At 44.0% G+C, this 25,043-nt stretch overlaps 1 pseudogene; it reads left to right on the top strand.

Moving 5' to 3' along the window:
- The first annotated feature begins 625 nt into the window (after positions 1–625).
- On the top strand, positions 626–1,351 carry LOC103088426 (eukaryotic translation initiation factor 4E type 2 pseudogene; annotated as a pseudogene).
- The last annotated feature ends 23,692 nt before the right edge of the window (positions 1,352–25,043 follow it).

Here is a 25,043-nt window from a genome sequence, read left to right as displayed (position 1 = left end):
CTGGTATAACTGGTAGGTTTTATTTTGTTATTACTTTTTGTTTGCCCTTCATCATACACTCCTCAATAGAACTAAAGACACTCTCTGGTCTAAGGAAGCTCATGATCTAATGATGCCATTGGGAAGTCACTGGTTTTTATTGTGGATATTTTGCAAATCAAAGAAACAAAAAAGGTCAATGCAAGTCGTAATCCATATAGATAAACCTATTAAGAAGGAAATGGAGAAGCTACAAAGTATCACTGGAGATTTGTTATTCTTGGAGTTTGTTTTTCTCTCTGTAAGGAACTGGGTTGTTTTTTTTTTTGGTTTTGTTTTTAAAACCAGTTGCAGAAAAACTCCATTAAACGTGGTGGGAGGATGTACCCGTAGGACCACTTTACAAGGACCCTCCCTGCTGTTCCCCTTCCCCACCCTTGCCCTTTTGCCCTTTCATAATTCCCAAGGAACCTGAAGCCCTCAAGCCAGTCAAGCTCGCTGAGGCTCAGTGTATCTCCCACGATCTTCTCTGACACATGGAAGAAGAAGGAATATTTCTGAGTTCGATGATTTGCTTCTAGTTTATTTAAGGGTCAACAGCCAAAGGTGGAAAAGGGGTGTAAAGACTAGATCCAGGTGAGGCAGTGGCGACGGCGGCGGCGAGAGGATGAACAACGAGTTCGACGCATTGAAAGATGACGACAGTGGGGACCGTGATCGGAATGAAGAAAACAGCACACAGAAAGAGGGTGAGAAGGAAAAAACGGAACGAGACGAGGCTCAGAGCAGCAGCAAGAGGAAGGCTGTTGTCCCTGGGCCAGCAGAGCACCCCCTGCAGTATAACTACACTTTCTGGTACTCCAGGAGAACCCCTGGCCGTACCACCAGCTCGCAGAGCTACGAACAGAATATCAAACAGATTGGCATCTTTGCCTCTGTGGAGCAGTTCTGGAGGTTTTACAGCCACATGGTACGGCCCGGGGACCTGACAGGCCACAGTGACTTCCATCTCTCCAAAGAAGGAATTAAACCCATGTGGGAGGATGATGCAAATAAAAATGGTGGCAAGTGGATTATTCGGCCGTGGAAGGGCTTGGCATCCCATTGCTGGGAGACCCTCATCCTGGCCATGTTGGGGGAACAGTCCATGGTTGGGAAGGAGATCTGTGGGGCTGTGGTCTCTGTCCGGTTTCAGGAGGACATTATTTCAGTATGGAATAAGAATGACAGCGACCAAGCCACCACAGCCCGCATCCGGGATACCCTTCGGCCAGTGCTAAACCTACCTCCCAACACCATTATGGAATACAAAACCCACGCCGACCGCATCAAGGGTAATTCAAGCTTTTGAAATACAAAAATCACATTGTGAAAGTACACAAGCTGGCAATAATCCTTTTCTATATGTGTGTGTTTGTCCGAAACGGATGGGAGGTCTCCGGCTGGCCCGTCCATCTGCTCACTGAGGGGACGTCCCTGAGCCTCGTGCTCCCCTTTTGCATTCATTCCTGGAGGATGGATTCCGCTAGACACCCTCCAGCATCGCTGACTTTATAAAGCAGAGAAAATGGAAAACGTGACTTTGTAATAGACAAACTTTTTTTTAATGGGGCTCTGTGGCGGGGAGTTCAGCCTTCCCTTTTGCTGTGTGCTGTCCAGATGCCTCCCGGGCACCCTGTCGTGCTCTCCTCTGCTGTACGACGGGCGTCGTGACCACGTGTACAAGCCAGAGCTGTCGACTGAGCGTGATCAGTATTATGAATGTCTGTGCATCCAGGAAAAGCTTTTTGTTGGAGAGTCCCGGAATAGCTATAAATGCTGTCTTCTAGATCTGCCATTAAATTACTGGGACATGTTGTTTAAAAAAAAAAAAAAGACTAGATCTAAACATTGTTAAGGTAGAAAACTGGTACTTTGAGAGTCTGCATTTCTGCATTCAAGGGTAGAAATGGAAATTTACCTTTGGGGCACCCTAGTCATTTTTGAAGAAACGGTTAGGTGGCCCTTCCTCCATTATGCTGGCCAGTATAGCAGCAGGTGACTTGTTTTCCCATTTTGGAATACCTGGGAGGTGCATTTTGTTCATTGCTGTATCTGTAGCACCAAGAGCTGTGCCTGGTGCAAAACAGATAAATATCTGTAGGAATGAATGAATGTTTGATCAGTGGAGGTAATTCTCTTAGGCTGCCAAGGTGTGAGGGCTGGGAAGCACGTCTGAGAACCCTGCATGGGAGCTTGACATGCACTTTTTAAGAAGTTATATAATTAATAGTGACCGGAAGGAGTTGAAATAGCACTCTTGGCACCACAGTTACCGTAGGCACTTATGGCTTCACCTGAGGCCCTTGCACAGTCTGTCACACTGTTTCCATTGAAAATGCATCTGAGTCCCAAGAATTGGCTTATAAGTGAGCTTGGGAAATACAAACCAATCTTAGTTGAAACCTGCCTGAAACTCTGGTTCAGCTGTGGCTGTTTAGTAATATGTCCACAAATAAGGCGTTGCTGGGAAACCCGATGGCCTATATTCTTGCGGTTTGTTCCTAGCAGGAAGCGTTGGTGTAGCATCAGGAATGTAGACTTGGACTTTGTAGACCACTTTGCAGCTGTGACATTTTCCTAAGTGTCCCAAGAAGACCAGAGGATCTTATATGGGCCAGGGAGAGGTCCTTCCAGGTATGTTAATATCTTAGATGCTCTGGCAGAGCAGAGTGTGACTCAGAAACATCCGAGTGGCCACCAGCAGTCACGAGTTTCAGTAAGATGCAGATGAACCAGAGAAAATCAGGGTAACATCACAGAAGATCATAAGGTTTGACATGAGGCTGGTTGATCAGCTTTGAGAGATGGCTGGGCTATCGCACACAGCAAATAGCATTATTGCATAATGATGCAGGTTTGAAGGGATACTCTCCATGTAGGCTCATTTAGGCACCCCAACTTGTTGTCCTGGAGGTTGGGGTTTGTGAGAAGCAGGCAGTCTCAGATGGCATCTGTGCTGAGGCCACAGATATCCAGGCAGAAGCCTGGCACCTTGTTCTTCTGCATGAGGACCCTGGGGCCTCAGGGGAAGGTGGAGAGTCTAAGGCCTTCTGGCCATAAGACTGTGCCACCCTGCTGATGGAGGGGCTGATATCAGCTCGGAGAGAATTCCAGACTGACTGCTCAGATGTACTTCCTGGAACATGAAGAAGGGGCTAGCAGGTCTTGGCAGGGCATAAGGAGAGTGTTGTAATATACTAAGCAAGAGAGAGATTTTTAAGTAGCAGGAGAGGTTGTGCAATCAAGGTCGGGTGAGGGACAGCACTGACCTCTTCAATAAAGGCAGTATCGGTGGTCACTGTGTCCCCTATCAGGGGCTCCTCTGCTAGTGTCCGGTTGCAGTGACACTTGTAGCCTCTCGTGTGGGGAGGGAGAAAGCCATGAAGGGCATTAACCAGCCTGAGCAGAAAGATGGCACTGGGTTAGCTTCATTTCCACGCTGGCTCTGCTCAAGCGGTGACACAGATAAGCACTGGTAATGCCAAGTTCATATCCCACCAGCTTGTTACCAGAGTGGGAAGAATTTTTCCCTTTCCCAGGAGGACCAGTGACAGTTCCAAGGCTGGGGGTGCTCACTGGCTCAGCATGAGTCAGGCAGTATGACTGTGACCTTGGTCCGCTAGGCCAGGGGCAGGTAACTACTCTCAAGCCCTTGGCCTGAGACTGGGGAAGGAGTGGTTCTCCAAGAAAAACTGAGTTCCCTTCATCTAAGAAAAGGGGATGAGTGCTGAGCAGCAAAAAAGTCACATTTCCACACTTTCTGACTTGAAATGTGCGACTGGGTGTAAGTCAAAGCCAGAATTTCAATGAAGAACCGGTTACCTAAGGTCTTCGTGTAGCTGCAGTGTGCCTAGAAAGTGAAGGGGTTTCCCTGACCTGCTCTAGAATGTTTCTTAAGAAGTAAAGCATGCCCAAGCACTTAGCACTGAAAAAGAATCACGTGACTAACAAACAAATGGACTGGAAACTGGGGGAAGGGCAGGCAGGAACCTGAGAAGGCTCATATCCTTTCAACAAATAGGCAGCATTACTTAGAATAAAGGAGGAAATGAGGCAAGAATTGAAATAATGAAGTGGTTATTTTTTTTGGCAAAAAAAATGGTGCAACATCTGTGTGAATATTTAGCCTAAAGAAAACCCCAGTAATTTCCGTTATTGTGATGTTATTAGATGACAGCGACATTTTTAATTTTTTCCTTATCATTTTCTAAGTTATGAGTTAATCTAATCTGGCACTCAGGTCCTTCTCCATCAGGTAAAGTCCCGCTCATTCTGCAGCGCTCCCTCTTCGAAGGCACCATTCGTGTACCTTCTTTCCAGATCCAAGTAGGGGGAGATCCTTTTTCTCTCTTTCTTGTCAGCTTTTCTGCTTTTGTACATACCACTAAGATAGCACTTGTCACGTTGCACTGTGGTTTTTCATTTGTTCAAAAAGTTCTTTCATGCAAGACAGACTTGAGGTACATCATTTGACTTCTCTGAAAGTCAAAGGGGAATAACAGTTCCTTCCACAGAGAGGTGCTGTGAGAATTCAATTAAAGAAGCTGATGCATGAAAAGCACGTAGCATGATATCTGGCACACGGTGAGAGCTCAGTAAATATTAGTGCATTTTAGTATTAATTCTCATTGAAATAATAGTTATTATTATTGATACGTATTTTACCAGATGATGAGTTCCTAGAGGACAGCGGCTGTTCTGAGGTCATAGTAGATACTCTATATATGTGGAAAGAAAAAAAAGACAGGGAAAGGAGGGGAGGGTAGGGGAAGAGAGGGAGAGATGGAGGGGAAAGAGGGAGGAAATAATAATGGGAACAACTAAGAAGGGAGCACTGCCAGGTTTGTCCAGAAGTAATAGCCAATGGAGCTAGAACTAGCCTATCCAGTGAAGCAGGATCTTGAGAACGTTTGTTTTATAGATGAGGAAATGTAGGGGCCCAGAAAATTTAAGGAGCAGGTCTAAGACCACGAAGTGGGGCTGGAATACAGGCTGTCTCCCGGGGTTACTCGTCACAGCCCCTGCTGTTACCGGATCAGCGTTTTGTCCTCTCCATTTTCCTTAGCAATGCCACGGCATCCACATGGCTTGATAAACCTCAGCTGACCTCTGTCACTGGGAGAACAGGGCATTTCCTGTCCACCCCCAGATGGAGACTGAGGAAAATGTACGTACTTGGTGGGACTTTTTCAATGTCTCCTGTGAAAACCAGAAGACAGCCATTAAGGAGTAACACGGTCCTGGCCTTAATGTGGTTGGCTCCAAGGGATCAAATCCTACCTGCACCCATACTGAGGATCACGGACTCTGACTGCAAGTGATGAGGCAGTTAAAGAAATACAGTGTATGTCCTTCTTGAATATAGGTTTGGACTGAACTGCCTACAAGGATTACTGCCTTCCTTGGGAAATGGGCTTGCATTTAGCTGATATAAGAGCCTAGACAGGGTATCTGCAGCTCCTTCTAGAGGGAGTATCAGAAAAGAAACCCACTCCTGTGTTTGGGCGGATCTGGTTCCTTAGAAGTGAGTGAAAACTAATAAAGAGACTTGCAGGGGATGCTTAAGAGGGGATGTAGGAATGAACTTGAGAAAAAAGAGCCACACTGGGTGTTGTAAGGTCTGTAATATATTTTAAAATATTTCATCACAGGCAGTGTGCTCTCATGCATGTAGTTTACATTATACTCTAGGTACAAGCATTTGCCCTAATCGGGAATTCACACCCTAAGGTGGCAATCCAGCATTCTAATTAGGAGGGCTGTATTCCAGAAGCAGCTACTATAAGAGTTTCCACGATCTTTATCTCTGATCAATAGCGGTTGCTTTACCAGTTGACATAGAAATAGGTTTCCATTGCTGAAAGCAGTGGCTTTTTAATTGGCATAATGGATGCTACCAGTGGGGTTTCAATAGTGAGATTGCTAGTTGTAAAGATATGTGGATTGTCTAAAATATTTTAGAATAGCCCTTGCTTGAAAAGAGTATAAAAACCCAGATAGTTCGGTAGCTCTTGGTGAGCTTCCTGTGTTCAAATTTGAATTTAGAAGATTCTGGTTGCTCGATAATTATTGTAAGATGAATTGAATTCTGCTCCTAGAATATTGTCACATTTTCTGACATGATGATGTGATGTCAGGAGCTACAGCAGCTTTGCCTTAACTATGAAGGACGAAAGCCAACATGTTGAATGTTATTAGTTATATAATGCTACCTAACAAATTACCCCGAAATTTAGTGGCTTAAAACAACAACAATCATTTATTACTTTCCAGTGGGTTCTGTGAGCCAGGAATTTGGGAGAGGTCCTGGCTTTGGTGTTTCTCATGAGGTTGCAATTAATGTTGGCTAGAGCTGTAATTATCCAAAGGCTTGCCTGGGGCTGGAGGACCCACTTCCAAGATGCCTCACTCATATGGCTGGGATAGTGCTGTCTGCTGGAGGGGAGGCTCAGTTCCTCCCCATGTCAGCTTCTCCGTGTGGCCTGAGCTTCCTCACAACATGGCTCCCAGACAAGCATCCCAAAAGAGAGAGTGCCAAGGGGAAGCTGAATCCTTTCTGTGACCTAGCTTCATATAGCATCACTTCTACCTTACTCTGTGGATTGGGATGGTCATAATCCCCTGCCTAGATCTGGAGAAATATACAGGTGTAGCCATCTTTGTGAAATACAATCTGCTGCACTGTCTTAGTCTACTTTGGCTGCCATAACAAATACCATAGGCTGAGTGACTTAAACACTTAAGAAATATTTATTTCTTCCAGTTCTGGAGGCTGGAAGTCCAAGATCAGGGTGCTACCATGGCCACGTCCTTGGTGAGGGCCCTATTCCTGGTTATGCCCTCAAATGGTCTTTCCTTGGTAGGTGCACAAAGAGAGAAAGATCCCATGTCTCCCCCTCTTTTTTTTTTTTTTTTTTTTTGGCGGTACGCGGGCCTCTCAGTGTTGCGGCCTCTTCCATTGCGGAGCACAGGCTCCGGACGTGCAGGCTCAGCGGCCATGGCTCATGGGCGTAGCCGCTCTGCGGCATGTGGGATCTTCCCGGACCGGCGCATGAACCTGTGTCCCCTGCATCGGCAGGCAGACTCTCAACCACTGCGCCACCAGGGAAGCCCTCCCCCTCTTTTTTATAAGGGCATTAATCCCATCACGAGAGCCCCACATTGGGGGTTATGGTTTCAACTTATGAATTTTAGGGGAACACATTCAGTCCATAACATACATTAAAGATAATGTAAAGAGGAAAGATAGAAAAAACCTAGGTCCTTGATACCATAATTGTGCTGCTGAAATAACAAACCTTAGAAACATTTCTGAATGTCTTGTTTCATAAGATAGTACATTTTCTTTATTGATTTATTCTATTATTGTAGCTGAAACTTTATTACTCGGTATAAAAGCCAGAGCAAAAGAATTGGGTTCAGATTCTCCCAAAGCTGCTTAGATGATATGACTTCAACCAAAGCATTTAATCCAATTCATTTATTCAACAGATGTTTATCCATGGCCTTCAACGTGCCAACCAGGTACCAGGTACTGTTTAAGACACTAGGGATGCAATATAGTGAGTAAATAGAAATCCCTGTCACCGTGGAGCTAACAGTCTCCTCTGTGTTCTGTGGGTCTCTGTGTGTGAGGGCGGTGGTGGAATGTGGTGGCAAGTGAGAAACCAGATGAATAATTAAACTGATGTGAGTGGTGAGGAGTACGATGGAGAAAAATAAAGCAGGAAAGGAGGATAGAGTGGCAGGGGAAGTCCTCCCCTCAAAACTGACATTTGAGTAAAGACTTGAAGGAGGTGAGGAAGTGAAGCATGTGCAAAGGCCCATGTGGGAACAGACGTGTGTGCGTTAGGCGCATGGAGGAGCCAGTGGGACCCGGGGACTGAGGACCGTAGGAAATGAGGACAGAAAGGTTATGGAGGGGGCAGCAAATTGTATAGTGATATGGGAAGCCATCTGAGCTTTTGATTAGAGAGTTAATATGATCTGACACACTTTAACAGGATCACTTTAGCCACTGTGTCGAGGATTAGATTGAAGAGGGGCAAGCGTGGAAACAGGGTGACTAGTTGGGAAGCTATTGAAATAACTCATATGAGAAATGATGGTGAAAATTTGATAGCAGTGGAGGTGGTAAGAAGAGGTCAGATTCTGGACATGTTTTGTTAGAATTTTTTGACAGATTGGAAGTGGGCTACAAGAGACAGAGTGGTGGCAAGGATGACTCCAAGGTTTTGGGACTGGGCAGCGTGAAGAACAGTGTTTTAGGTTTCTATTGCTGCATAACAAGCCAATCTTAGTGGAATAAACAATAGCGACATGAATTCTGCTCCCAAATCTGCAATTTGAGCTGGGCTCTGAGGCAACAGTTTGTCTCTGCTCACTTGAGTCAGCTGAGGCAGCTTGAAGTTGGGGGCTGAAATCATCTGAGAGTTTGCTTGGTCACATGTGCAGTGATTGATGCTGGTTGTGAGCCGAGGTTGGGTCACCCCTGTGTGGCCTTTCCATGTGGCTGCTTGGCTTCCTCACAACATAGTGGCTGGGTTGCAAAGGTCCAAGGGTGAGTGTCCCCCAAAAAGAGAGCAAGCCAGGGAGAAGCTTTATCAACTTTATGACCTCGCCATGGAAGTCTGTGTCACTTCTGCCACATTTACTGCAACAAGGCGGTTACAAAGTTCTGCCAAGAGTCAGACAGAGGGAAATAGACTCCCTCTCTTGATGGGGGAGTAGCAAGAGCACGCAGGAGTAGATATATTGTCGCAGGATTTGGTTTTGGAAAATAAATTTCGCCACGGATGGAGTGGCCATTTATTTGACATAAAGAAAACTATAGAAGGAGCAGGTTGGGGTGCTTTGAGATCAGGAGCTGATATCAGGAGTTTGAGATAATTTTGTTTGACATGCCCCTTGGACTTTCAAATGGAGAAGTCAGGCAGGTAGGTGGATATGTGAATCTAGAGGTCAGGGGTTGTCACCAATGTATAGTTAATATTTAAAATCAGAAAGCCAGATAATATGACCAAAGAAGTGAGTGTAGACAGAAAAGAATGTGATGCAAGCATCGAGTTCTAGGACACCCAACATTTAGCAGTGAAGGAAAAGTGGGGCAAATGAGACTGATAGGGATAGGCCAGGGATGTAATGTGGCGTCCTGGAAGCCGGGTGAGAAAAGCGCTGAAGGAGGGGGCAATGAACCAGATTTTTCAGTTTTGAAGATTGTGATTGCGTGATGGGAAACACCTGAAAAGGCGTTTGTATTCCTAACTCAGGCTGTTAGGCTCCATCAATCCAAATTCTTCTCTCTTCTGCTGGATCAGAAGCTTCTGGAGGGCAGAGATGTTAGCTTTGGTCATCTCTGGACCCTCTAAGGTCCTGTCATGATGTTCTCCACACAATAGATACCTAATAAGTGAGGGTGAACAGACATTAGCAACAAAGGGATACTATATAAGTTAAATTCCCTTAAAAGGGCAGTTATAAGCTTGAGGAATTAGTCGATTCTCATTATTCGTGGCAGTTATGTTCTATAAAGTTGTTGTGAACATCGAATTAGTGAATACTGAACCATCACTCCTGCTAGAAATACAGGGTTAGATTCCTGCGAGCCTCTGATCACAAGTTTCGTCATCCAAGCAATATATAACCATCTATTATGTATTTCTGTTTAAAGACACCTTATTTAGGATATACTGCTGACTCATTAATATTAAGCTCATGGTCAACAACAGCACTATACCTCATGCCTGAACGAAGCTTATCTAACACAGATTTTCTCCATCACAACCTGTCTTCTGATTAGAAACACTAGACGGCACTTCAGCACGTGCTTGGGAGTTACCTTAAACAATGGAATCACCAAAAAAAGGGCACGAAAACGTGAAAAACATGACACTAAATAGACTGTGAAAAGAAGGCTTGTTTACAGTAAGAGAGCATAGAGCAGCGCCCTGTTCTGTACCCCTCTCCTTGCTCAGACCTTAGGTAGAGATACGTGCATTGGGTGACTCAGCTTTTCTTCTCTGCGCGTGTCTGCTAATGACCGCGGAAGGACAGAGCGTATTCATTCTGCGATTACAAATAAATTTTAGCGAGTACGCAAATTTGAAAATACGGAATCTGAATGATGAGCATAACTGTATCTAACTTGCCTTAAACTGAACGTAAAGGGCCAAAGAAGAAGGGTTTTATAGCTTTTTCTCTGTACATACATTTGGAAGGGGCCATAACTTCAGTATTTTTTTTTAAATTTCAAGATGTCATCAATATTTTGGGGCTTAACACCTTGCACAAATAACTGGAATTTTAGCTTACTCTGATCTCATTAGTTTGAAATCAGATTTTATTACTTTGAAAACGCCTTACCATTTCTGAGTCCATCCTCTTTGGTTAGCACGTTCTTCCTATATTCCCATATATCAGATGGTCTGAGCAGGTTTTTCTACTTGGACACTGAGGTCATTGAACAGAACATAAGTCGGGGTACCCCTTTAACACTCTTGGGGAAGATAGACTTCTGCAGTGTGTTTCAGGGTCTAATGTTTTGCTCTGGGCCATAGCTGAGTCCACCTAGAATCCCGCCACAGCACAAAGGTGTTTGTACACAGGCTCTCAACATTGTGTCAGTGGCAATTCACAGAAATTTTCTGGAAGATTTAAAAGCCCATAAGTGGGCCAGGTAGGTGGAAGTTGGGAAAAGCACAAACTAAATAATAGTATTTATGGAGATTGAGCCAAAGCAGCACTAGATCACTGAGGAGAGGTGACCACGTCCCTCCTGAAGATGCTATGAAAGAAAACTTCCCGTGAAGGAAAATAGACCACATGTGGCTGTAAGGGAGAAAAACATCTTGATCTTTTGGTTTTAATAAGCAATTTCCTAAACAGCTAAATTAAGTTAAATTTAAGAAGAAAACTAAAAATAAAATGAACAGAAATATGAACCCTAATGTCCTTTAAAAATGCCCTTATAATTTTCCAAGGAACAGTTTTTTGTTTTGTTAAGGAAAAGCAAATTTGTCATCTTTTCTGGCAGCCTCAAACTATTTGGTTTCTAATTCCTAAAGGAGTCATTTAGCTCATTGAAGGGTAAACCCAGCTCCCCCACCAAACACCCACTGCCTGCTTGGAGCTTGGGAATCCCTCTGGGGAGGCTCAAGGGCACCCCAAGGTCATGGCTCTGTGTCCAGTCCCTGCTGGACGCTGCTGCATAGCAAGTTCAAGACAAGCCAAGGGGCTCCAGGAGAGAGGGCAGCACCAATCTTGTCATTAGGGTGGTCAGCTTTCCTCTGCCTCTTCTCTTTCCCTAAAATATTAAGTCTTCCTGCCAAGATAATGTCCCGGATTGTGCAGATGCAAGAAACAGGACAGAAAGCTACTCCATTTTGTTTTGCCTGGAAGTTAACCTTGGACTCTCAAAGGAGCACTTAGAATTCTGTGGAAGCAACACCCTCCAAATACAGCAACCCCACCATTCTGGAGGGCAGATTGCTGTTGACCTCAGCTTTCCCAGCCACAAAATATTGGGAAAGGGCCTTTGAGGAAAAGGTGGTCACAAAGCCTATCCACTTTTCTCAGGCCGGTGGACCAGGCAGATTAAGGAGGAGGCCCCAGGAGCGGTAGGGACATTGCCTAGGATACTGGTTTTGAAGGAGTACTAAAACCCAAGTGGAATAAACTAGAAATGTGATGTCAGTTACCTCGGGCTTTCACTTACAGTTTTTCAGTGGAAGTGAGAGGTTCCTTGTTGCAAGGAAGGGTCTTCTCAATGAAGCATTCAGTTTTGTGATGCCTCCATGCAGGCAGCGGAGCACAACTGCAGGCCGGCCTCAGCCTCCCCCTGCTTGGGTCCACAGGTCAAGACTGGAGTCACATTTCCGTCAGCTGACCTGTGAAGCTAAATAATGCATGGCTCCTAAGATGCTGTTTCCTGGAAATGAGGGTTTTAAAAAATCTTTTATTGCCTAAACAATAAGCTCTTTAACATACCTCATAAACAGTCTAGCTTAGAAAATTGCCCACAATAAGTGTAAGTAGCCATTCTCTTGTTTTGAATGTGAAGAAAGAACTATATGATTTTTATTCATAGAATTTTCTAGCCTTCACTGTGTTGAACAAAATCTGCTTTCAAGGAGAGTGTCATTATTACTGTCTTGGGAGCCGCTGTGTCTGTCTGGCCCTAGTGGTTTGACTTGCTTGGTTAATGGTTCTTTCCCTGTCCCCAGTGGCTAGGGATGGACCACTGACAGCAGAACATCTGGTCTCCAAGAACCAAGTGTTATGGTGAGTGTTTTCTTGCTCTCAAGTGAGGGTGACCAACTATTGTGGTTTTTCCCGGATGGAGGGTTTTCAGTTCTAAAACCAGGATAGCCCCAGACAAGTCAGTCACGTTATTTCTGGCCAACTTGTGTCGAGGGAAGCAGCAGAGTAAGGGTTTGCCACATGCGGGCTCTGGAGCCGACCACCTGGATTAGGGCCTGTCTCCATCCTTTCACTCACCATGTAACCATGCGGAAGTGACTTCACCTCCCTGCTCTTCAGTTTTTCACACCTAAAAATAACATCTACCTCTTAGGGCTGTAGTGAATCCAAAGTAAGATAATGTACGTAGAGTGCCTCTCAGTGTGCTGTGCACGTAGGAAGTGCTCATAAATGGTAGCTGTTGCTGCTGTTGTATGTATTATTATCTGATGGTATAACGGCAGTAGTTGGTTGGGCAATCGTGTGGGAAAAATAGCAACTGATAGATCTGATGTCAACCCAGAGCTAGCCAGAAGTGATCAAATAACATTCATGAAAGCTTAAGAAGGGGGGAAAGTGGAATTATGCTCTTCCTTTTGGAAACTGTTTATCAAAATGAATTTTAATTTGAAAAGTTTGGGTGTCTATAGGGACAAATTTCCACGATCTGGAAAATCCAGGCAGATGGATTTTTTGGATAAGGGAGGCACAACTCTGTGTGCAGGCTCAAAGCTCTGCAGGGAGGGAGCCTGTTGTTAATCAGCCCCTCTGGGGCACAGTATCAGGCTGCAGACCCTTGGCATGTGTTATGGAAAACCTGAGCTGGGGCTCCAGACACATGTGTTTTAGATCAGTATTAATAGAGTCTGCTTCTGAAACTCTTTATTTCCTGTCAGTAAATTTTTGCTGAGTCATTTGAGCTCATGCTCAATGTCTCTTCTGAGACAGTGGTCACATGACCAAACGAAACTTGTGGGCCCACTGCTTGCCTGTAGGCACGTATTTTTGCAAACTTGATTGACTTATATTCCTTCACAGATCACACACACTGCATGCCCTGCATTGACTTAGGGGCCTGGAGCTTACTGGAAGCGGTAAGATCCAGCTTTGTCCACAAAGAGGTTGCTTTCTAGCCGGAGGACAGGTCCATATTCAAGAACTACAAGTTGAATCTTAAAGAGTTTTCTAAACCATAAACAGAAGTATAAACCGTGTGACCGCTAAGCACAGAGTAATACCTTCCGACTGGGGAGGATCGCAAAGGAAGGCACAATGAGTTAGGCTTTGGAAGAAAAATAGAATAAGTAGGACTTTGAAAAGCTGAGAAAGGGAAAGAAAGTTTGGGCAGAGGGCGTGAGGAAGCTGTAAAATGTATACAGGTTCAGGGCATCACGTCAAGCAATCGGCGTGCTTTATTGGACCATAGGAAGCCCAAAGGCAGTTTCATGGGAGATCAGTTGGGCCAGCTAGCGGAAGATGTGGACTGGATGTGAGACTACAGAGTCTGTGCTTTCTTTCATATGCAAGGAGGGAGGGAAGGCAGTTAAGAAAAAGAGTGGTATGATCATGGCTAGGTCATAGAAAAAGGAATTGGTCAAGGAGGGAGTCTGTCGGCAGTTCTATGCAGGATGCAGGAAGACAGGAGAGAGCAGAGGTATTAGCTACAAAATGCAGGTCAGAGTTGTTGAGGCCCTGAACTTTGGAAGCGCCAGAGAGAATGGAAGGGAGGGAAGAAAAGAGACTAAGGAAACACTTGGGAGGTGGAAAGAGAAGATTTATCTACACTTATCTACATCCAACTCCAGTGTGGGAATTGGGCAGGGTGGGAACAACTGGGAATGGAAGAGGGAATAGGATAACAACCTGTATGACAGGTGGTGAAGATGAGGGAAATGGGGTTGTTTAGCTCAGAAAGAAGGTTGACCAGCACCTTAATGAGAGTGTGAAAGAGACCAATGACAGCTGTTTCCTGATCTCTTCAGAAACTGGGTGAAGTTAAGGTTTGAAGAATGTGGAGGAGAGATAAGAAAGAATTTTCAAGTGGGGATCCAACAGCAGGAGACGTTTTACTGTGAGCTCCAATCTTGCATCACTGCCTGGAGATGGGGAGATATGCCTCCTTCCATCCCCCTTACTAAAAACCCAGCTCAGTCCCTCCTTGGTCAGTTGTTTCCTCCTAACCCAAAAAAGTCAGCATCACTGTTGCACGAAGCAATGGACATGGATTCACCACTGGAAATAGCTGTGCTAAATTCCTTTGTTAATTTAAAATAAGCATACTGAATGTAGCAGGAATAAGTGGGTTTGGGTTGTAAAACTATCAAGGACAAATCTCTAGAGGTGATTGGTAACAGAATGCCACTTAAAACAGCTTTGCCAGAAAAAAGGGTGTATTGGTAGGTTATGGGATCATCTCGGGTCACCCAAGACAGAAAGTGACTGAGACTTACTGAGTCCTGAGAGCCCTGCTTTGTTCCCTGCTTCTGCCTCCCTCTCAGTCAGCTGCCTTTTCTCTCTGCAGGCTGACCTTGACTGTTTCAGCCACCCCACAGCACCCGAATGGTCTGTGCTCAGTGCAGGGGGCCAGAGACAGCCAGATCTTGTCTTTCTATCCCAGTTCCAACTGCCTGTGGTCTCTGGCCCAGCCTGATGAGCAAGGTCCTACAGCACAAGCATAGCTGCTGAAAAGTGTGCATTGCTGTGGACAGGGTGGCAGTTCTCAGGGAAGGGGTCATGGGCCAGACAGTCACCTCCTAACATCTCTTTAAAAATCATGACAGGAACCTCAAATCTTCTCTGCGTATGTGGCAGAATATTTGAAATGTAGAGACCAGGAATATATTAACCAACATAAAGAACATCTAACAAAATTATTTAGAAAAGTCACCATTCAGAGTTACAGGATCATATTATGCAAATAAATTATCTATTAAGGTGACAAAGAAAACATTGACCAGCCAGCCTTTGGCATTCTTGAAACTCACAAGGGGTCAACCAGTCATCACTGTTCTGTGAACACGCAGGAGCCACCACTTCCAAACCTTCTTCAAGCTTCAAGTTTTGGCAGCTTTGTTTTGATTATGTCACTTCCTTTCTCAGAAATCATACGTATTTGTGTTGCAAGTCACCATCAAACTTTTTAGCAAGAATTTCAAGGCCCGTACCATCGCGTCTCATTACGCTCTAGTCCCTCCTATTTGCTTTGATTCTGTTTGCTTACCTCCTATTGTATCCAATCTCAGTGGTTTCAAATCCACGTTGTTTATTAGATTCCTGTGTCTCACCCCTGAAGATTCTGATTCTGGGTCTTGGGAGTGTGTATACTTTTTAAAAGCGTTTTAAAAATATATATAATTGGCATACAATAAACTATATATATTTACAGTGTACAATTTGACAAGTTTTAACGTATGTATATGCCTGTGAAACTACCACCAAAATCAAGACAATGAACGTATCCATCGTGCCCCAAACTTTCTTCATGCCCCTTTGTCACCTCTCCCTCCTGCCCTGCCCTTCCTTCTGCTCTGTCCCCAAGAAACAGCCAATCGGCTCTCAGTTACTATAGATCAGTTGTATTTCCAAGAATTTAACACAAATTCCAGCTCTTTCTCGTCTAGCTTCTTTTACTTTCTTTTTATAATGATTTTGAGATTCATCATGCTGTTGCATTTATCAATAGTTCATTCCTTTTTATTGCTGAGTAGTATTTAGTTGTGTGGATATACCACAATATGTTGATGCATTCACGTGCTGATGGACTCGGATTGTTCCCAGGTTTTGGCTATTACAAATAAAACTGCTGTGTATGTTTGTGCACAAGTCTCTTATGGGCATATACTTTCATTTATCTTGGGTAAACATCTAGGAAGAGAATGACTGGAGAATATGGTAGTTATACATTTAACTTTACCAGAAACTTCCAAACTATTTTCCGAAATGGTTGTACCATTTTACATTTCACCAGCAGTATATGAGAGTTCTAGCTCTTCTAATTCTTGCCAACATTTGATCAGTCCTTTTTTTTTTTTTTTTCCCCTGCGGTACGTGGGCCTCTCACTGCTGTGGCCTCTCCCGTTGCAGAGCACAGGCTCCGGACGCGCAGACGCAGCGGCCATGGCTCACGGGCCCAGCCGCTCCGCGGCATGTGGGATCTTCCCGGACCGGGGCGTGAACCCGCGGCCCCCCTGCATCGGCAGGCGGACTCTCAACCACTGTGCCACCAGGGAAGCCCCTGATCAGTCCTTTTAACTGTAAACATGCTAGTAGGTTTATAGTGATATCTCATTGTGGTTTTACTTTGCATTTCCCTAATGACTAATTATGTTGAATGTCTTTTCATATGTTTGTCATCTGTGTTGTTGTTGTTGTTGTTGTTGTGGTTTGGTGAAGTTCCTGTTAAAATCTTTTGCTGATTTTTAAAAATTGTGTTGTCTTCCTTTAATTGAGTTTTGAGAACTCCTTATATAGTGTAGATACAAGTCTTTTATCAGATATGTGATTGGCAAATATTTTCTTCCAGCCTGTGGCTTATCTTTTTATTTTCTTAACAGTATCTTTTGAAGAGCTCCTAATTTTGTCTTTTAAGAGTTCTAAGTTTTAAGTTTCGATTATTTGTTTTTTCTTCCATGGATCACACTTCTGATGTTATAAGAAACTTCTGTCCAACCAAAGGTCACATAGGTTTTCTCGCCTAATTTTTTTTCTAGAAGTTTTACAGTTTCAGGTTTTTCACTTAGGCTTATGATCCACTTTAAGTTAATTTTGGTTCGTTGTAAAAGTTATGTATTGAAGTTCAGTTTTTTGTGTGTGTATGTATAAGCAATTTGTTCTGGCACCATTTGTAGTAAAGACTACCTTTTCTCCATGAATTGTCTTTATGTTACATTTTTGTTGAAAATCAACTGACCATTACATGTGAGTCCATTTCTGAACTTTCTGTACTGCTCCGTTGATCGAGTTGTCTATCTTTACACCAATACCACACTGTCTTGGATACTGCAGCTTTGTAATGTCTTAAAGTTGGGTAGTGTAAGTTCTCCAACTTTGATTTTCTTCTTCAGAGTTGAGCTGTTTTACTTTATTTAGGTCTGTCATGGGCTGAGTGTTTAGAGGATTATGTCCCCAACAAAATTCATATGTTGAAATCCTAACCCCAAGTATCTCAGAATATGAGTGTATTTGGAAGTAGGGCCTTTAAAGAAGTGCTTAAGGTAAAATGAGGTCATGTGGGTTGGCCCTAATCCACTATGACTGATGTCCTTATAAGAAGAGAAGAACACAGGTATAAATAGAGGGAAGACCCTGTGAACACATAGGGAGAACATGACCATCTTCTACAAGCCAAGGAGAGAGACCCCAGAAGAAACAACCCTGCCTCCAGACCTGTGAAAAAATACATTTCTCTTATTTAAGCCACCTAGTCTGTGGTATTTATTATGGCAGCCCTAGCAAACTAATATAAGGACCATCACATTTCCACATGGATTTTTAAATCAGTCTGTGATTTTCTAAAAAGTGCTTCCTGAGATTTGGATTAGGATTGCATTGAATCTATAGATAAATTTGAGGAAGATTAATGAATTAACAACATTGAGTCTTGCAATCTATGAACACAGTTTATCTCTGTCTTTATTTAGATCTTCTTTAATTGTTATAAGCAGTGTTTTATAGTTTTCTTTGTGTGCCTTACCCAGCTTTTGTCAGATCTATCTCAAAGTGTTTAACATTTTTAATGTTATTATAAATAATATTGATTTTCATTTTAATACCTATTTCTTCACTGTGCATACACAGATTTTTAAATGTTTTGTTTCTTTTTTGTTTGTGGCACATGGGCCTCTCACTGTTGTGGCCTCTCCCGCTGCGGAGCACAGGCTCCGGATGAACAGGCCCAGCGGCCATGGCTCATGGGCCTAGCCGCTCCACGCGCGGCATGTGGGATCTTCCCAGACCGGGGCACGAACCCGTGTCCCCTGCATCGGCAGGCGGACTCTCAACAACTGCGCCACCAGGGAAGCCCAAATGTTTTGTTTCTTAATCAAACTTTTCATTTTGAGATAGTTGTAGGTTCACCTGCAGTTGTAAGAAATAATACAGAGAAACCCAGTGTGTCCTTTATCCAGTTTCTCCCAATGGTAACATCTGTAGTACAATATCACAGTCAGGATATTGACCTCAATACAGTCAAGATATACAATCATTCCATCACCATTCCATCACCGTAAGGATCTCTCTGTTGCCCTTTTATAGCCACACCTACCTCCTGCCTCACAACTCATCTCTGATCCCTGGCAACCACTAATTTGTTCTTCATTTCTATAGTTTTCTCATTTCAAGAATGTGAAATGTATGGAATCACACAGTATATAATCTTTGAGACTGGCTTTTTTTTCACACAGCATAATTTCTTGGAGATTCATACAAGCTGAGTATATCAATAGTTCATTCTGTTTTATTACTAAGTAGTATTCTACCCTATAGATACACCATAGTTTGTTTAACCATTCACTCTGTTGTTTCTTTTTATCCTTTTTGTTTCAGTTTTATTGAGGTAAAGTTGACAAAATTGTAAGCTATTTAAAGTGTACATTGTAATGATTTGCTATATGTATACATTGTGAAAGGATTCCTGCGTTAAGCTAATTAAAACATCCATCACCTCACATATTTATCTTTTTATAATTTATCTTTTTTTGGTGTTGGCGTTGGTGAGAACATTTAAGTTCTAAGCAAATTTCAATTATACAATACAGTGTTACCAACTATAGTCACCATGTTATACATTAGATCCTCAGACATTGTTTATCTTATTACCGAGAAGTTATTGAGTTGATCATAGTTTTTCTTTTGGAGTCTGTTATATGAAGAATTACACTAATTAGTATTCAAATAGTAAACCATCCTGCATTCCTTAGGTAAACTCCATTTTGTCATAGTAGATTTTTTCCCAATATATTCTGTGTTTTGACTTGTTAAATACTTGTTACTAATTTTTGCATCTATGACTATGAGGGTTATTGATCTGTAGTTTTCTTTTAAAATCTGTTTAGTTTTGGGCTTCCCTGGTGGCGCAGTGGTTGAGAGTCCGCCTGCTGATGCAGGGGACACGGGTTCGTGCCCTGGTCCGGGAAGATCCCCCATGCCGCCGGCTGGGCCTGTGAGCCGTGGCCGCTGAGCCTGCGCGTCCGGAGCCTGTGCTCCACAACGGGAGAGGCCGCAACGGGAGAGGCCACAACAGTGAGAGGCCCGCGTACTGCAAAAAAAAATAATAATAATAAAATAAAATCTGTTTAGTTTTTATATCAAAGTAGTGGTGGCCTAATAGAGATTTCCCTCTTCAGTCTTCTGGAAGAGTTTGTGTAGAGCTGGTATTATCTCTTCCTTAAATATTTGGTAGAATTTACAGTAAAACCATCTCTTCCTGAAGGGTTTTTTTTTTTTTTTTTTTGGTTTGGTTTTGTTTTTTATGGCAAGGTTTTTGAGTATAAATTTTATTTCTTTAATAGATATAGCAGTTATCTCTATTTTCTTGAGTGAGATTTAGTAGTGTGTGTCTTTCCAAGTATTTGTCTATTTCATATAGGTTGTTGAATTTATTGCCATAATGTTCATGTGCTCTTATTCTTTTAAATATCTATAGAATCTGTAGTTATACTGCTCTCTCATTTGTGACATGGACAATTTGTGTCTTCTTTTATCCTTATCAGTCTGGCTAGAGTTTTTTCAATTTTATTGATCTTCTCAATGAACCAGCTTTGGGTTTCAGTGGTTTTTTTCCCATTGTTTTTCTTTTTGTTCCATTAATTTAAAAATATTATTAACTAAAGTCTATACTTTATTGAAATTTCTTTAGTTTGTACCGGTCTGACCTGCATGATAGCAGACCCAGGTGTTCAGACAGTCAAACATCTGCCACTTGGAACAGGCAGGAACATATTCTGTGTGACTGCAGAGAATCACCTCACACCCATTAGCTAAAGTTAGGGAGGCGCTTAGACTCAGTGGTAGCAAAACTGCCACTCCAGCCTGAACTGTCCAAAGAAAAATTGGCCTTCCTATGAAATATACCCATGGTGATCTAGCTCCCAGCTTTCTCCCTGCTTCCTCTCCTGCTCACACTCCTGTCCCTTCCTCAATAATCTGCCAAGTTGCTTGAAATTCTTGCCTTTAATAATGCTACTTACATGTCTCCAGAAATTCTGGTTAAAAGGAGCGAGTACCATGGGATGGATATCTCACTAACCTATTAGTACCCGTCTTATCAGGAATGGCTTGATTACATAGGCTAGCTGAGAACCTAGATTCTAGGGTGGAGACAGAATGGGATCTAAGACAAGCAAATTTTGATGGAGAAGGAAGGAGAAGCAAAGGACCTGATGGGGCAGAGTCTAGGGAAGGAGACAGGGCAGAGAGGGGCCCTATAGGGCAGATGTAAGAATCAAATGAGAGTGTGAACATGATGACTAATGTATGCATTTTCTGCCTTACCGTATATAAGAGTATTAATGGGACGAGGATTTGGACTAGCTTCCCAGTCTCCTGAGAGCAGCATCGCGAAGACTTCTCCCACCTGGGGCTGCTGCTTAGGGCTGCTTCCTACTGATGAAGCAGGAAAACCACAGAAGTAAAACCTTCTGGCCCCAGGTGCAGCCTGTGCTCATTTCCAGGCCTCCCTCAGAGGCTTTGGAGTGGCAGGAAGCATGCTGGTCTTGGAGTCAAAAGACTTGGCTGCAGGCCCAGCAATACCATATACCTACTGAGAGATCTTGGGCCAACCTCAGTTTCCTCATTTGTCAGACTGTTACCAAATTAAATCTTATGGACCCTACTCAGGCCCTAGCCTGGCCGAGGCTCTCTGCCTTGGTGGGGGAGGCTTCTTTTTTCCTTTTGGGTTCGAGCAGCCGAATAACAACCTAAGCTGAGATCAAGACAGCACAAACTTCATTCAGTGGCCAAGTGGCCAAGTGGAGAAGCGGGACCTAAGTACACAGATCAACTTCTCACCCATGTGGTGAGAGGGATTTAATTTTACAGAGAGGAGGAGTGAGGCTAATGATGGGGAGGCATATGAATTGGTCTACCGGGGAAGGGGCAGAGCTTTTTCCCAGGAAGCACAGGGTGCCACTCCCTTTTATTCTTTTCTTAATGTCTGGTCTTGGCCACTGGCAGGTGTGTCATTTAATATGCTAATGTAGTAAATCAGTGTGCAATAAGACTCAAGGTCTGTTGCAGGTCAGATTTGTCGCCATCTTGGTCCCAGCTGGTGCCATCTGTTTTCTTTTTGTTTGTTTTGTAGCTTCCTTTTTTTTTAATCTCTGGACCCTTTAACTTAAAGACTTATGTTAACTCCTGCTAAAGGTGGGGCTTGGTGGGTTTTGAGCAAAACCTGGAGCAGCTCTGGCGAAAAATGACATCAGCCTTCTGCATCCACCCCCTGGGTGACCTCACATACTCCTGTTATAGCAGCTACTGCTAATATGCCAGTATCTCCCAAATCCAGATCTCTAAGCCAGACCCCTCCTCTGAATTCATGAGGCCTGAATCCAAACTTCCCTGAACGTTTCTATTTGGGATTCACAGGCCCCTGGAGTTTAGCATCAATCTATCTGCTCACCTTTCGTTCCACACCTGCTCTCCCCTCCTAGTCACACTTAGGTGAAGGACAGTGTCTCCCACCAACAGGCCCCCAGAGAAGGCTGGATGTTGGCCTTAGCTTCTCCCAGACTTCCCACATTCATCCAGTCACGAGTCCTGTATAGTCCTCTTAAATCTCTCTTTTTTTTTTAACATCTTTATTGGAGTATAATTGCTTTACAATGGTGTGTTAGTTTTTGCTGTATAACAAAGTGAATCGGTTATACATATACATATATCCCCATATCCCCTCCCTCTTGCGTCTCCCTCCCACCCTCCCTATCCCATACCCTTAAATATCTCTTGAATCCATCCCTCCTCCCCAGCCCCACTGCCACTGCTCTGAAATGAAATCTCAGTGTCTGTCTCTCCCAGACCACATCAGTATCCTCCTGCCTCACCCTCAGTCTGGCCACTGCCCAATTACGTTTTCTAAACTGCAAGACTGCAAAAATGTGCCTCTTTTACTTCACACCCTTAGTGATTACCTATTTATTCCCCTTAGGGTAAAAATCCAAACTCCTTAACATGTCCTGAAATATAGTCCCCTGTGATCTGGCCCCTGAGTTCCTCTCTTGATTCCTTCCCTGCCCACCTTCCCTACCCCATTTTACATTCTATCTCAAACTACATTCAACTACTCAGAGTACCACAAATGGGCCAGACTTGCTCTTTTATAACTTGAATGTCCTGCTCCCTTGCCTAGCATTCCTTTGGCCCCCTTCTTTTCCTGCCCAACCCCTATCTGCTCCCCCGCAATCAGGAGTGAGATCCATATTCTCCCTCAGGAAGCCTCCCTGGTCCACCTGAGTTAGAATGCACTGTCTTGAGGCACCTCCTCCCAGAGAGCTAGCATACTGAGTGGTGCTGCCTATTTCCCCCAGGGGTCTGTGAGCTCCTCTTGTGCTGGCAGTATGCCTCAGCCACCCCAGTCTCCCCAGTGCCTGGCATGGTGCTGAACCCTCCGTCAGTGCTTGTTGAATGAATGTGACTGAGTCTCCGTCACCTCACAGAGTATCTGTGAGAATTAAATGATGACATGTGAAAAGACTTTGCAAACTGTAAATGTGTTTGTTAGGGATTTTCTGGACAGTCAAAAGATTTAGGGAGGAAATGAACAAGCTAGATAGGTCCCCTGGACAGTAAACAAAGAAAGATGTTGAGCTGCGATGTCCTAGGGAGTCAGGAGAATGTGAGGACAGGCCTGAATACAGTACATGAGCTGGGACTACTCGAGAAGGGAAATGACGTCTTGAGGAATCACTCTAGGTCACGTATGCTTGGGGGGATCATTCTTGTACAGCCCTGGTCTGTTCATGTAGCACAGTCATTCTGTTACATGCTCGGGCGGGTGAGCAAATATATTTATAGCTTGAAACCAGAGCTTCCTTGTGTTTATATGATGGAACATGCAGACTTTTAGAACAACAAACACATGGTCCTCATTAAAGATGTAGATTAGATTTTGATGACATTTTGGCAGAGGTCCTGGGAATGTCCATATTCTCCTTGTCAGTGATGCCTTTCTTGGTGTGTGTGTGTGTGTGTGTGTGTGTGACAGAGGGGTGGGGGGGATGATAGCAAATGGGAAAGAAAGTACTGCTATTTTTTTGGGCGCTGCACAAGACTCACTCTACTCTCTCCCACCCGCATTCCCCTCCCCTCAGAGCAGAGGTCTAAAGCTAGACTGAAGTGGGGTCTCCTATTTCCCCCTAATAGTGAATACAGGTGTCAGGCTCTCACACTCCATGGGCTACAGAGAGAGTGCCAGAGGGACAGAAATAGAGAGAAGGGGCCAGGAGAACCCAGTGTGCAGGCAGGGTGGGGATGGAGGTGTCTGGTTGTGGACATATGGGTGTTTGTTGATTAATGGATTAACGAGGCCCTGTCACCTCATAGGGACATTGTAAAAACTACACCCTTGATGACCTGGGTAGTGCCAGCATATTGGCAATGGCATTTGCCTTGAGGAAGACTAAGAAGGATGTGGGTAAAAGGAGGGGCTCCACATATCTGAGAAGGCAGGCAGATAGATCATTAGTTAATTAATTAACCATTGGTGTTTATTCAATATGGTTGTGGATTAAATTGTGGTCCTTGCCCAAATTTGTATGTTAAATAACCCCCAATGTGACTGTATTTGGAGATAAGAGCTTATAAGGAAATAATTAAGGTTAAAAGAGGTCATAAAGGTGGGACCTTAATCAGATAGGACTGGTATTCTTTTTTTTAAAATAAATTTATTTGTTTATTTTTGGTTGTGTTGGGTCTTCGTTGCTGCATGCAGGCTTTCTCTGGTTGTGGCGAGTGGGGGGCTACTCTTCATTGCAGTGCATGGGCTTCTCATTGCGGTGGCTTCCCTTGTTGCGGAGCACGGGCTGTAGAGCACAGGCTCAGTAGTTGTGGTGCACGGGCTTTGTTGCTCTGCAGCATGTGGGATCTTCCCGGACCAGGGCTCGAACCTGTGTCTCCTGCATTGGCAGGCGGATTCTTAGCCACTGCACCACCAGGGAGGCCCAGGACTGGTATTCTTATAAGAAAAGGAAGAAACACAAGAGATTTCTTTTTCTCCACATATACATACAGAGAAAAGGTCGTATGAAGACACACAAAGAAGTTCTGCAAGCCAGGAAGAGAGCCCTCACCAAAAACAAACCGCGCCAGCACCTTCATTTTGGATTTCGAACCTCCAGAACTGGGACAAATAAATGTCTGCTGTTAAGCCTCCCAGCCTGTGTGTTCTGTTATGTCAGCCCCAGCAGACAAACAAATATCCATTGTGTGCAGAGTCCTTTGCCTTTGGGGCTTGCAAAAGAGGATCCCTTGCAGGGACCCATGGTTTCATAGGGATTCTCCTGTTTGAGTCCCATTCTCTGAGTCTCGTTAGATAGCATTTCTTTCTGTGACACTATGGTTTAAGATACAATGTGGCTCTCTAGAAGTTTTGAGAGAAGCCACCCTTCATCCTTCATGAAAAGCCACTCCCTCCTGTTGCCCTTTCTCCCTCCTAAATTCAGAAGTTCGTGTACCTCTGCAGTAAATGGGGGAAGAGTCATTCTCAAACCCTTGCTGCACAGGCTTTTCTGCCATAAACAGACTCACATCCGCAGTGGCCCCTGCCAGGCTGCGGGTGGGGGAACATGAGCTCT

This window comes from Lipotes vexillifer, unplaced genomic scaffold (genome assembly GCF_000442215.2).
Source record: "Lipotes vexillifer unplaced genomic scaffold, Lipotes_vexillifer_v1.1 scaffold905, whole genome shotgun sequence".
Classification (NCBI taxonomy): domain Eukaryota; kingdom Metazoa; phylum Chordata; class Mammalia; order Artiodactyla; family Lipotidae; genus Lipotes; species Lipotes vexillifer.
This window is presented reverse-complemented; position numbering and strand designations above follow the sequence as displayed.